This window comes from Sturnira hondurensis, unplaced genomic scaffold (assembly GCF_014824575.4).
Source record: "Sturnira hondurensis isolate 20B ecotype Veracruz unplaced genomic scaffold, ASM1482457v3 Scaffold0015596, whole genome shotgun sequence".
Classification (NCBI taxonomy): domain Eukaryota; kingdom Metazoa; phylum Chordata; class Mammalia; order Chiroptera; family Phyllostomidae; genus Sturnira; species Sturnira hondurensis.
Window position 1 is genome coordinate 12,953,780 of NW_028088227.1, and position 13,336 is coordinate 12,967,115.

Below are 13,336 nucleotides of genomic sequence, written 5' to 3' on the forward strand. Positions count from 1 at the left end.
GGCTTCCTGGACCTCTCAGATTTCCCGGAAGTTTGTTTCCTTCACCAGATTGGGGAAGTATTTCTTCGATATTTGTTCAGATAAGTTTTTGACTTGCTCCTGTTCTCCTTCTGACACCCCAGATTCTGATGTTAGAACATTAAAGTTCTCCCAGAGGTTCCTAAGCCTCTCATCTTTTTGAATTCCTATTTCTTCATTCCATTCCAGTTGGGTGTTTATTTCTTCCTTTTTCCCCCCAAATCGTTGATTTGAGTCCCAGTTTCCTTCCCTTCACTGTTGGTTCCCTGTATATTTTGCTTATTTCACTTTGGGTAGCCTTCATTTGTTCCTTCATTTTGCAACTGAGCTCAATCAGTTCTGTGAATATCCTGATTACCAGTGTTTTGAACTGTGCATCAGATAGGTTGGCTATCTCCTCGTTGCTTAGCTCTTTTTCTGGAGTTCTGATGTATTTTTCATCTGGGCTGTATTTCTTTGTCTCCTACACCAGAGGGTGGGGCAACCCTCTCTGCTGCATTATGGCGCTGTCTGTGGGGAAGGTCAGAGAGGGAACAGTTCGGCTGGCTTGCTCCACTCTAGCCCCACTTTGCAATGAACTCAAACTCTCATGTGAGACTGGGACCTTTGGCCACTGTGGCGGCCCCACAGTACTTTACTAGCTTTGAGTCTAGTTTCCCATTCAGCCAGCCCTGCCTTGCTCGTACAGTCTGCCACTGTGCCACAAGTCCTCTCAGCTCAGCTGCCTGTCGCCCCCCCTCTTACTGGTCTGGGTGAATGTTTCTTTAACTCCATTGGTAGAGTTTTGTGCAGTTTGATTTTTTGGTACTTCTGACTGTTTATTGTTTTTGGATTGTTTGTTATCCCTTTGGTTGTGTGAGGAAGCGAAGCGTCTCTACTTAGGCCTGTTCTTGGCCCAAATTCTCCTTTTTTTGAAGTTTTTTAAAAAATATATTTTGGCTATTGACCCCTTGTCAGATGTATCATAGACAAATATGTTCTTTCGACATAGATTCTTTTCATTTTGCTGATGGCTTCCTTTGTTGTACAAAACCTTTTTAGTTAGACATAATTTCATTTGTTTATTTTTTCTTTTATGTCCTTTGCCCAAGGAAATATATTAGGAAAAATACTGCTAGAAGAAATAGCCAAGATTTTATTGCCTCTTTTGTTCTAGAATTTTTATGGTTTTCAAGTCTAACATTCAAGTCTTTAATCCACTTTGCATTCAAAGTGCATATGGTGTAAAAACGTGGTGTAGTTTCATTTTTTGCATATATCTGTCCAGTTTTCCCATTTGTTGACCATTTATTGACTCCTATCTTTACTCCATTGTATGTTCTTGCCTCCTTTGTCAAATACTAATTGGCCATAAAGGCGTGGGCTTATTTCTGGGCTGTCCATTCCGTTTAGTAAATCTCTGTGTGGTTTTTTTGTTCTTTGTTTTCCCTTGAAAAGATTTTTATTGCCTTTGGTCTACAGTTGGTATTTCATATTATCTCTTGTTCCTAGGGCTCCTGGGTGGGGTTGTCCCAGAGAGGGCCTCCTGGTGGGGGTCCTTGTATAGTACTTTGTAGGGGAGAAGGGGCTAGTGTGAAAGAGGGGTGTCTGGCTTTGCCTCAACCACTCAGAACTTCATTGTTCTGTCTGGGCCTCAGTTTCCTCATTGGGTCCCTTGGGAGGGTCCTGGGGAAATTCAGTCCCTTATGATGCCTAAACTGTCTGGTGCCTGTCGCCGGGCTCTATTCCAGGGGACTTCCCTTCCAGCACCCTCCCTTATATCACTGCCCCCCCCCCCCCCCACCAATTACTTTTGTTAAAACTGCCTGAAACTTGGGTGAATGGAAACCACAAACAGATCAGCAGAGAAAAGGGAAGGGGTGGAGGGGCGGAAAAACCTGGAAGCCATTTGGGGCCAGTTCCTTCCTTGCGCAGGTTTCTTCCCCCCACAGCTTGGCCCAAACCTGGGAAACTTGCTACCTAAATGTACCCTGGCAGGTTCCTTCCACCCCTAGCATCTGGATCTGGCCTTTAGAGAGCCTCAAACATAGGAAAAGAAGATGAAGAACATAGGAAAAGAAGATGAAGACAGAAAAACCTGAAATTCTAGATGAGGTGATGTTATAGGGAGACACCCCATGAGGAGGGCCTCAGTAGCTTGCCTCCTCTCGGTAGTGGGGTGGGGTACTCTGGGCCCTCCCTGGGCTTGAGTAGTCACCTGCTGACCCAGGAGCCCTGTTGGCCACTGGGCCTTCTAGGCAGCACTTGGGATCGTGCTGGCCCCAGCCAAAGACCTAGCCATTCTGGTTGGTGCCCTGTGTGTAGCCCATCCAAAGCACAAGAGGAATTGTCACGGTTATTGTTCCCCAACTTGGTGTCATAGGTGTGCTACCTGGTCCCAGGAGCCATCATGCACCCCTGGCTGGCACCTGGGGGCACCTACTTGGAAGCTGAAGGTTTAAGGGTCCATAGGTGGCAGGATGCCGCAGTCCGGCCACAGCTCATCTAAGGGTCCCTCAGGTGAGAGTAGGTGTCGGCGCTGGGCGACAGGCAACTACACAGCTCAAAGGCAGGTGAAGCACTGTTCCGTTTATTGCAAGTACAAGCTGATTTTTTATATTTTCATTTTTGGCATAGATTAACATTTACAGGTGTACAGCATGATCAGTTAAGCAGAAAAAATCAATACAAAGGTAACCAGGAAAAGTATGAAAGTTCCCATAGTTTCAGTTATGTTAAACAAAAGTTATTTTGACCAGGAGAACCATTAATCAGACAATTTGAAATAGTTCTATGTATACAGTTTGAATGTCTTATTGTTTATTAAAGTTCTCAGAAATTGTCATGGGCAACAGGTACGCTTAGACCGAGCAGAGGTTAGGAAATTCATTATAAGCCTTTGTAATATCTAACTTAGCTATCTATCTTGCTGTCTAAAATGTTTTTTGTATACTGAGGACTCTGACTCCTTGGTAGTTGTTTCTAAGTGCTTAGTTTGTAATAGCTAACCAGCTTCTTCTGTTTTTATGCCTGTCTAATTCTAATTGATATATATTCCTATTCAAGGTAAAGGAGGGGCTGTTACTCTAACAACTCTTTGACAATCAGGGGCTATTTTCTAAAGGGGTTTTTGCTATTCTATGAGGCAGTTCTGTGGGAATACATATTTTTCCCTGAACTGTTCTTTCTTGGGTGGCTTTCACAGGAACAAATAAGTAAAGTACGATGCCTTAATTCAGCCAGGGTGATATTGCTTAGGACTTGAGCCAACTGTTGTTTTTTCTCTGAGAGTGGTCATTAATTCTAGGAGATTCCAAATTATCAGAAGTGTAAAGGTTAGAATACTAAGAAACAGTAAGAATAAAAGCAACACCATATATCCACTAATGCCACATCCGTCCTGCTGGAAAATGCTTCTGTGAAGCCGTCATCTCCAAGTCGTGACTGTGTCAACCGACATGGTTAGAAAATGCTTCTGTGAAGCTTTTGTCCCCAAGCCATGACTGTGTCAGCCGACCTGGTTAGCACTGGATGCGGCATCCCCAAGCCGTGACTGTGTCAGCCAACCTGGTTAGCATTGGATGTGGCAGCAGGATATGGTTCTTGGGGTCCTGCACGTCTTCTTGTGCCATATGCTATCATGCCTGAGTGGCTGGCACACTTGTTGCCATCTGAAGCCCAATGACGCACTGGCCTGCCTTCAAGGTAGTGTCATCAAAATTCACTCCTTTTCCAAGAACTTGATGCCGATGCCCACACCACTCTGCAGCCCCTTTGTCTTGGCCTTTCCCGCCAGAGCCAGAAGAGACACCAGGATCTATGCCACATTTCCACTCTCAGATCATTGGCCTCAAATAGGTCCATGGAGTTCATGCCATAGCTGACCATGGCCTTGATGAAATTGGAGAGGTTTTCTAGCTGGTACCAGTTTTGCATGGAGTGGTTGATCTTCGGGACAGTGCCAGGCTGCAGCTTATTCTTGAGTATACACAGAATAACCACGTCCTTCAGACTGTTCTGGAAGACAACCAATAGGCTCATGAGTCCCTCAATCCAGCTACAGAGTTCTGCCTTCTGAGGGTTATATTTAGGTAGGACCTAGTTCTTGACTTGGCCTGAAATCCTGTGTGAGGGCCACTAGTTAAACTGCATGGAGCTCATGACAGCAGTGGCAACAGCAGGATAGATGGCCCGGTAGGTGAGATGGCTGGGGATGCTGTGTCTACTTATTATGCCAGTACCATGCTCTTTTGATTACTATGGCCTTGTAGTATAGTGTCTTCAGTTTCTTCAGTGTCTTAAAATTTTCTGAGTACAGATCTTTTACATCTTGGTTAAATTTATTCCCAGGTACTTAATTTTTTATTTTTTGATGCAATTGGGAATAGGATTATATTTATTTCTCTTTAATAATTCATTATTGCTGTTTATAAATACAACTAATTTCTGGATATTTATTTTGTGTCCTGTTACTTTACTGATTTCATTTTTCAGTTTTAGTTTTTTTATTGAATCTAGGATTCTCTATATAGAGTATCATGTCATCTGAAAATAATGGAAGTTTTTTTTATTACTGCTTCAATTTCATTAGTTGTAATCTATCCAGAATTTTTTATTCTTCCTGATTAAGTTTTGGAAAATTGCATGTTTCTAGGAATTTATCCATATTGTCCAGGCTGTTCAGTTTATTGGCATATAGTTGTTCATAATATTTTCCTACAATCCTTTGTATTTCAGGGGGGGTCAGTTGTTACTTTTTTATTTTTTCCCTCTCACTTCCGATTCCATTTATTTGGGTCCTTTCTCTCTTTTTTTCTTGATGAGTTTGGTTAATGGTTTGTCAATCTTATTTATCTTCTCAAAGAACCAGCTCTTGGTTTCATTGAACTTCTATATTGTTATTTTTTTAAGACTATTTTGTTTATTACTTCTCTGATCTTTATTATTTCCTTTCTTTTACTCACTTTGGGCTTTGTCATTTTCTAGTTCCTTTACATGTGAAGTTAGGTTGTTTATTTGAGATTATCTGATTTCTTGAGGTAGGCCTGTGATTCTATAAATTTTCCTCTTAGGACTGTTTCCTCTGTGTCCCATAGATTCTGGATTGTTGTGTTCTCATTTTAATTGGTTTCAAGTATCTTTTGATTTCTTCCTTGATCTCACTGTTAATCCATTCATTGGTTAGTAACATGTTATTTAGCCTTAATGTCTCTGTGTGTTTTTAGGGGGTTTGTGTTTGTGTGTGTGATTTTCCAGTTTCATACAATTATGTTCAGAGAAGATGCTTGATATGATTTCAATCCTAAATTTATTGAGACTTGTTTTATGTACTACCATATGGTCTGTCCTAGAAAATGTTTCATGTGCACTTGAAAATAATGTATATTATGCTGTTTTGGGATGTAATTGTCTGAAGATATCAATTAAATCCATCTGATCTAGTGTGTCTTTTAAGGCTACTGTTTCCTTGTTGATTTTCTGTCCTGACCGTATTACTGTTGCTCTCTTTCTTTATGTCCATCAAGATTTGCTTATACATTAGGTATCTCTGTGTTTGGTGCATAAATGTTTACAAGGGTTCTATCATCTTGTTGGATTTTTCCCTTTATCATTATGTAGTGACCTTCTTTGTCTCATACTGTAGTCTTTGTTTTAAAGTCTATTTTTTGTTATATAAGTATCATTACTTCAGCTTTTTAAAAATTTCCATTTACATGAAAAATTTTTCCATCCTTTTAATGTTAGTGTATGTATATCTTTCATTTTGAAGTGGGTCACTTGTAGATAGCATATATATGAGCCTTGTTTTATTTTTTAAAGATTTTATTTTTATTTTTTAGAGAGGGAACGGGAGGGAGAAAGAGATGGAGAAAAACATTGATGCATGAGAAATACATGAGTTGCCTCTTGCACACCCCAACCGGGGACCCAAGGCATGTGCCCTGGCAGAGAATTGAACCAGTGACCTCTCAGTTCACAGGCTGTCACTCAGTCCACTGAGCCCCACCAGCCAGGGCCTCCTTCAGCTTTAAACGATAACCGACTTTTGGCAAAGTAGTCTTGATGTGAAGTCCTTGCTCTTCATCGTTTTGACTATTTCATGCCAATTCCTTTTTGCCTATAATGTTTCTTTTGAGAAATCAACTGACGGTCTTATGGGAGCTCTCATGCAGGTAAATAACTGTCTTTCTCTTAATGCTTTTTGTTTTTCTTCCTGTTGATTCTAGAGAGAGGGGAAGGGAGGGAGAAAGAGAGGGAGAAAAACATCAATCAGTTGCCTCTTGCACGTACCTCAACTGAGGACAGAACTGCAACCCAGGATGAGCTCTGACCAAGAATTGAATCCGCGACCTTTTGCTTTGCCGGATGATGCCCCACCAACTGAGCCACACCTAGCCAAGGTTCTCTTGCTACTTTTGACACTCTCGTTACCCTTGACTGGTGTGGCTCAGTGGGTTGAACGTTGTCATACAAACCAAAAGCCACTGGTTCAATTCCTATGTTGTGGATGTTGTTACACTTCTTGTTGTCCCATAGATTCTTTAAATATTCTCATTACATTTTTTTTAAATTAAATTAAATTTTTTTCTGTTCTAATTGGGTGTTTTCTGCCACCTTGTCTTCCAAATCACTGATTCAGTCTTCTGCTTCATCCAACCGTTTGTTACTTGCAGTGTATTCTTCATTTCTGACTGGTTCATTTTATGGTTTCTATGTCCTTCTTCATGCTGCTGCTGTTCTCACTAAGTTCCTTGACCATCCTTATAATCACTTCTCTTGAACTCTATATCTGATAAATTGCTTATCTTTGTTTCCTTTAGCTCTCTTTTTCTGCAGATTTCTTCTGTTCTTTTCATTTGGGGCATGTTTCTTTGTCTCTTTATTTTGGCTTCCACTTTGTGTTTGCTTGTATGTATTAGGTAGCTCTGCTGTGACTCCCAGTATTGCTAGGGTTGCCTAATGTAGTAGGCATCCTGTGAGACCCAGTGGTATAGTGTCCCTGATCACCTGAGCTGGGTATTCTAGGAATGTCCCTTCTGTACATTATGTATTTCCTCCTGTTATAATTTAGTCTCGATTGCTATTGGCTCTTTTGTGCATGGGATTGACCCTCAGGCTGGCTGGCTGTGAAACTCAACACCCAACACAGTGTGCAAGCTGCTGTGCAGGTGCTTATCACTAGAAGCAGAATTTGCCTCAGCAGGGTTTCGTGATCTCTGGCTGTGCTGCTTGTGAAACTTGTTGGATCTTGCCCTGTTGTTGTCTGCCCACTGGGAATATAGGTTCTGGGCCTTTCTGATGGACTCTGGTGCTGGCCTATGCCAGATTCTGCCCATAATGACTGGCCCTGGGCAACCTGTTTGGAGCTATGAGAGACCCCCAGCTTGTGGCTCCTTCTGCTGGGCCTGGGTGCATGCAGTGAGGACCAGGCTGTGTCCCAAGGCCAGCTTTACCAGCACCAGAAATGGGTCAGCAAAATTCTCAAAGCACCCAGAGATACGCTTCCATCTACAGGCTACTTTGTAGTCTTGGTTGCTGAAAGACCCTCTGGTGGTACTTGAGTTGTATGTGGTAGGTTCTCAGTGAGTCACCGGGTAGTGGTGACTGGTGTTCACCAGACTGATACAAATTCAAACTCAGTGCCAGTGCTGGGTCTGAGGCCACTCAGCAGATGTCCCAGGGTATAGCAAGTCTAGCTGCCATACTCTGGGTGTTCGAACATCTCTGTGGTAGAGCAGGTCTCAGGGAGTTGTCAGGGTGAGGCCAGCAAAGTGTATCAGGCCCAGATAGACCAAGATTTGGGTATGGAAGGGAGGGCTCTACACCAGTCAGACATGCAAGGGAAAACTGGCCCCCATCTTAGAGCCACAACTCAGTCTGTCCCAGATTCCCCAAGGAGCCTGATCTCAGCTCCCTGGCTGTCTCAAAGGGTTTAGATGTTCTGTGAGTGGCAGTTGCTGGTCAGGCTCGGAGGGAGGTTAGTGGAGTGGTCCTTGCCCCAGAGCCACACAACTCTGTCTGCCCTAGATTCTGCCTAGATTTGGGGAGGGTGGGAAGACATCGCTTAAAGGATCTGCACAGTCTCAGAACATATGCAAAGCATCCACTCTGGGATTCACCACCAGGGCAACAGCTGGAAGGGTGCCAGGGGTCAAACCTCCAAAAGCCAGAAATTGGCACTGTCCCATCTCCAAGCCCTTCTTCTACATAGACCCACAAAGCAGTGAAATGGGTTACCCTGTTCTGGTGACCACATAAGGCTCTGCCCCACACAATTTACAGGTGCCTTTTTTATAATATACCATGCTACTAAGGCAAAGAGTCAAAGCAGCTCTAGCTAATACACAGAAACACACACAGGGAGGAAGCCAAATTGAGGAGACAAAGAAATATAATGGAAATGAAAGAACAGAAAAAAAAAACAAAGAACTAAACAAAATGGAGATAACCAACATATTAGATGTGGAGTTCAAAACACTGGTGATCAGGATGTTGTCACCTCACAGGACAGGAACAACATAAAGGAAGAAATGAAGGTTACACTAAGTAAAATAAAGAAAAAATCTGCAGGGAATCAACAGTGAAATGGAGGAAGCTGAGATTCAGTGATTTGGAACGTAAGAAAGATATAAGCATTCAACCAGAACAGCAAAAAGAAAAAAAATAACGACATATAAGAAGCCTCTGGAACATCTCCAAATGTACCAACATCCAAATCATAGGGATGCCAGAAGGAGAAGAGGAAGAGCAAGAAATTGAAAACTTAATTGAAAAAATCAATTTCAGGAAGTCTAGGAAGCTCAGAGAATCCCAAAGAAGGTGGACCCAAGGAGGAACACACCAAGGCACATCATAATTACATTAGCCAAGATTAAAATGAAGGAGAGAATTCTAGAAGCAGCAAGAGATAAGGGGACAGTCACCTACAAAGGAGTTCCCATCAGACTATCAGCTGATTTCTCAGAAGAGACCTTACAGGCAAGAAGGGGCTGGAAAGAGGTATTCCAAGTCATGAAAGGCAAAGACCTACATTCAAGATTGCTCTATCCAGTAAAGCTTTCATTTAGAATGGAAGGGCAGATAAAGTGCTTCTCAGATAAGGTCAAATTCAAGGAGTTCATCATCACCAAGCCCTTATTATATGAAATGTTAAAGGGACTTATCTAAGAAAAAGAAGATAAAAAATACAAACAGTGAAAGAACAGCAAACTCACAGTTATTAACAACCACACCTAAAACAAAAGCAAACTAAGCAGACACTTAAAACAGGAGCAGAGCTACAGAAATGGAGATCACATGGAAGGTTAGCAACAGGGGAGTGGGAGAAGGAAAAGCAGAGAAAAGGTACAGAGAATAAGTAGCATAGATTGTGGGGAGAAAATAGATGGGGGGAGGGCAAGAGTAGTGTGGGAAATGTAGAAGCTAAAGAACTTATGACACATGGACATGAACTAAAGGGGGGGGGAATGTGGGGTGGGGGGGTGTAGGGTGGAGGGGAATGAAGGGGGAAATGGGACAACTGAATTGCATAATCAATAAAATATACTATAAAAATTAAAGAAAAAGAAAAAATCATGAGAGAAAACTTCCCTAATTTGGTGAAGGAAATAGACATAGTCCAGGAAGCACAGAGAATCCCAAATAAGTTGGACCCAAAGAGGCCCACTCCGAGACACATCATAATTAAAATGCCAAAGGTTAAAGATAAAGAGAGAATCTTAGAAGCAGCAAGAGAAAAGCAGAGAGTTACCTACAAAGGAGTTCCCATAACACTATGAGCTGATTTCTCAAAAGAAACTTTGCAGGCAAGAAGAGACTGGCAAGAAGGGACAAATGAAAAGCAAGGACCTACAACCTAGATTACTGTATCCAACAAAGCTATCAAGATAAAGTGCTCTCCGACAAGGTAAAGCTAAAGGAGATCATTATCACCAAGCCATTTTAACAGGAAATATTAAAAGGACTTATTTAAAGAAAAGAAGAAGATGAAAATTATAAACATTAAAATGGCAACAAATTCACAACTATCAATAACTGAATCTAAAAAAACAAACTAAGCAAACAACCAGAACAGAAACAGAATCATAAATATGGAGATCACTTGGAGGGCTATCAACTGGGAGGGGGAGAATGGGAGAAAAGGTGCAGGGGTTAAGAAGCATAATTAGTAAGTACACAATAGGGGGATGTTAAGAATAGTATAGGAAATGGAGAAGCCAAAGAACTTACATGCATGACCCGTGGACATGAACTAAGGGGGGAGATTGCTGGAAGAAAGGAGGGTACTGTGCTTAGGGAGGCAAAGAGGGAAAATTGGGACAATAGTAATAGTGTAACCAATAAAATATATGCTTTTAAAAAAGTAGAAACAAAAAAATAAAATCAGGTATCAGTGCTTTGTCCATTTTAAAATTAAGAACTTGCAAAAATAGGTCTTCATTTGTCCTTAATGCACTTTTAATACATCACAGAAATGATGAAAACATCCTATTATTGCACTGAAGTCATCCTAGCATATAAACATAACATTATATGGAGTATTTATTATTCATATCCATTGAAATAAGTTACTGTGAACAAGATAAAATGGGCTTGCTGGTTTGAGATTTATGCTAGCTGTGAGAAGAATGTCAACTTGCTTGTAAATGTATGTTGCTTTCCTCTCACAACAATTTAAGTTGTACACATTTAAAAGCAGCAAAGATATCACTGTGTTTCCTGTACCACCCAGAGTGGGCCATGTTAGGATTTTTAACTGTGCAATAGTTGAATTGGAAGCCAGTCTGCACTTTTTCCATTTCAAAGCCCTTAGGGAAAAAAGTTTTTATGTATGACATAAATGCAAGATAGGCCTTTTTTTGTAGATAACCGTGCTTTTTCATCTGTTCTTGTTCTGCTTCTTCCTTTAAAGAACTTTCTCTTCCCTTTTCCTCCCTTCTCATCCACACCCGACCCTTGCACACACACTCTGGGGTGTTCCAAACATAGAGAAAGGCCTGACATTGTGCAGACGCCTGCCACTAAGCAGGGGAGGAGCCACAGTGGAAGAAGGCAGATAAAGAGGAAATGGCGAAGCTCCTAGTATTTCACAGTTAGGGCTTTTGCCAAGCAAAAGTCAAAGCTCCTGGGTTTTCCAGTACCCTTATGAGATTGAGATTGATTCCTCAAGCTCAAATGGAGAAGCACAGTGGCAGATGTTGGCTCAGTGCAGCACACTCCGCCACTCAGCTGCAGCCCAGGGCTGCAGAGGCACAGTGTGTCCCGGACACTAGACCAGGGGAAGGGACCTGCAGCCGGAGTTGGAGTTAAGATTGTGTCCAGATAACCCCTGGGTCCCTCTCTCATATGGCAAGTGAGCTCAGAAAGAGGTTTCTGGACAACAGATCACAATCTATATAACTGATGCCTTTCAAATGGACTTGGAAAGGTGTATTTTCCAGTCCCTTAGCTAGTTCCCCAGAGTCATGTGACAAAAGTAGATGGGAAAGTGACCTAACTGGGTCATTACTGTAAATGACAACCTGCAATAGCACCTCTGGCTCAGCCGCTCAGAGGCAGCTTGGGGGCTATGACACGGAGGGAAAGAGCAGGAGAATTCATTATAGTCCCTATTAGACCCCATTTCCATCCATTGGGCTCATCAATGAGAGCTAGACCATGTCAGGAATGTCTGGGTTTATCCCCAGCACTTCCACCATACAGGGAGACCCTGGAGAAAGTTAGACAGAATCCTGAAAAAATCAATAAACAAATAAAGCTGGAGAGGTATGGGAGCTCCTCAAAAGTGGCATATCTGTGAGGGAGGGACAGCAGGCAATGCAGTGTTGGGGTTGAAAGTTGTGGCATTATAAGAAACTGACAGTTCTGGTATTCTCTCAGGGCTCAGCTAAGATTTAAAGGGACAAAGATCCAATTAAAAACAGTACAAAACCATGGGCAAGACCAATGAGTGGTATGGTTCTATAAGTTACAAGTGGCAGTTCCCAGCATTTTTCCAGAAGTGCAAAAGAAATAAACGAGGCTTTGTTTTGTTTTGTTTTGTGGTGGTGGTGGTAGCAGTATTGTGGGGGCCACTTCCTCGCAAGCCTCCTCCCCTGCCTTGTGCCACGCACGAGAGTGAATCATGACCAAGATATGATGTGATCTCCTTGGGGAGGAGGGATGAGCTGTGGCCAGTTTCTAGGGGAAAAAGGCCAGCAGTGTCCAGTTTCTCTGAGGAGAAAAAGGCCTTGAGCCCCCTCATCCATAGCCTTTTATTGGGTTGTAATACACAGGAATACAGGGCGGCAAGGATCAAACAGTAGAAAACATTTCAAAGAAATCTGACGGCTTACTATGAGTCTGAGTCTGTCAGGAACAGAGTTTTAGGGTTTCCTGCTCAAACCCTTAACATATGAATGAAAGCACTCTTAGCAGAGCAGATTTCACAGGTTTATCAGGAAGTCTTTGTGATGCCAGATTTTCCCCCAGGACATGCTCTAGCAAGGCAAGGAGCTGCACTTTTCCCAACAGGTATTCGGGCTTAAGGGGATTAGAGACAGGAAGTGCTTCTCCCAGGGCATATGGGGACTCAGGCTATGTCAAAGCGAGGGGAGGGGAAGGGGGAGAGAGTCCATTGCTCTTTGTTGCAGCCCCCCCAAGTCCTTCCATGAAGGCCTCCCAAGTGATCAAGTCTGGCTTAGGTCGCCCCCCTGCTGTGAGGGCTCTTATCCGTCATTGACTTCCGAACAAGCTTTGGGGGCAGGAAGAGGAAACTGAGGCAGCGTTTGCTACCAGAGACGAGCTTTGTCTCCTGTGGCTCGTATTCCAGAGGTCATTCCTCGCCCTTAGCCACAAGGGGTAGAGATACAATTCCTAAAACCAGGCAGAGCAGTCTACAACACAGTATAACAAAGAATTTTTTAAGAGTCCTAATAAGATAGGTGGTACATACTAGCTGGCAGAATTCTCACATAATTTCCATGCTTATAAAAGCAGCAGAGCCATCATGGTTGAGATGGGGCTCCAGAGGGAAATCCTATCCTGACCTCAAGGTGGGTATGGAAAGCACCTGGCCAACTGGAGTGACTTGAATCCCTGGTAAGGAAAGTAGAGTAAGGGGAGAGGTAGTTATCTTCTAAATCTGGCCCTGGCTTGCTGACTTGGGGAAGAATCATCAAGCTGTGGTTGTGAGATCTTGGAAATGGAGTTAGTCATTGCTAGGAACCAGCAGGAGTTTTCTTTGAGTTAAGAGTGTCAGCTGAACTCCGTCCTTTTTGGAAAGGAGCGCTCACCTAGTACATAGAGGAGTAATCATTCACTCCATAGTTCTCAAGCATTATGTTGTAAGCATTGTGCT

The 13,336-nt window shown here is 42.6% G+C and overlaps 1 pseudogene; it reads right to left on the reverse strand.

Annotated features, from left to right (window-relative positions):
- Positions 1 to 2,147: 2,147 nt before the first annotated feature.
- LOC119000179 (calponin-2-like) lies at positions 2,148 to 4,158 on the reverse strand (annotated as a pseudogene).
- Positions 4,159 to 13,336: the final 9,178 nt, after the last annotated feature.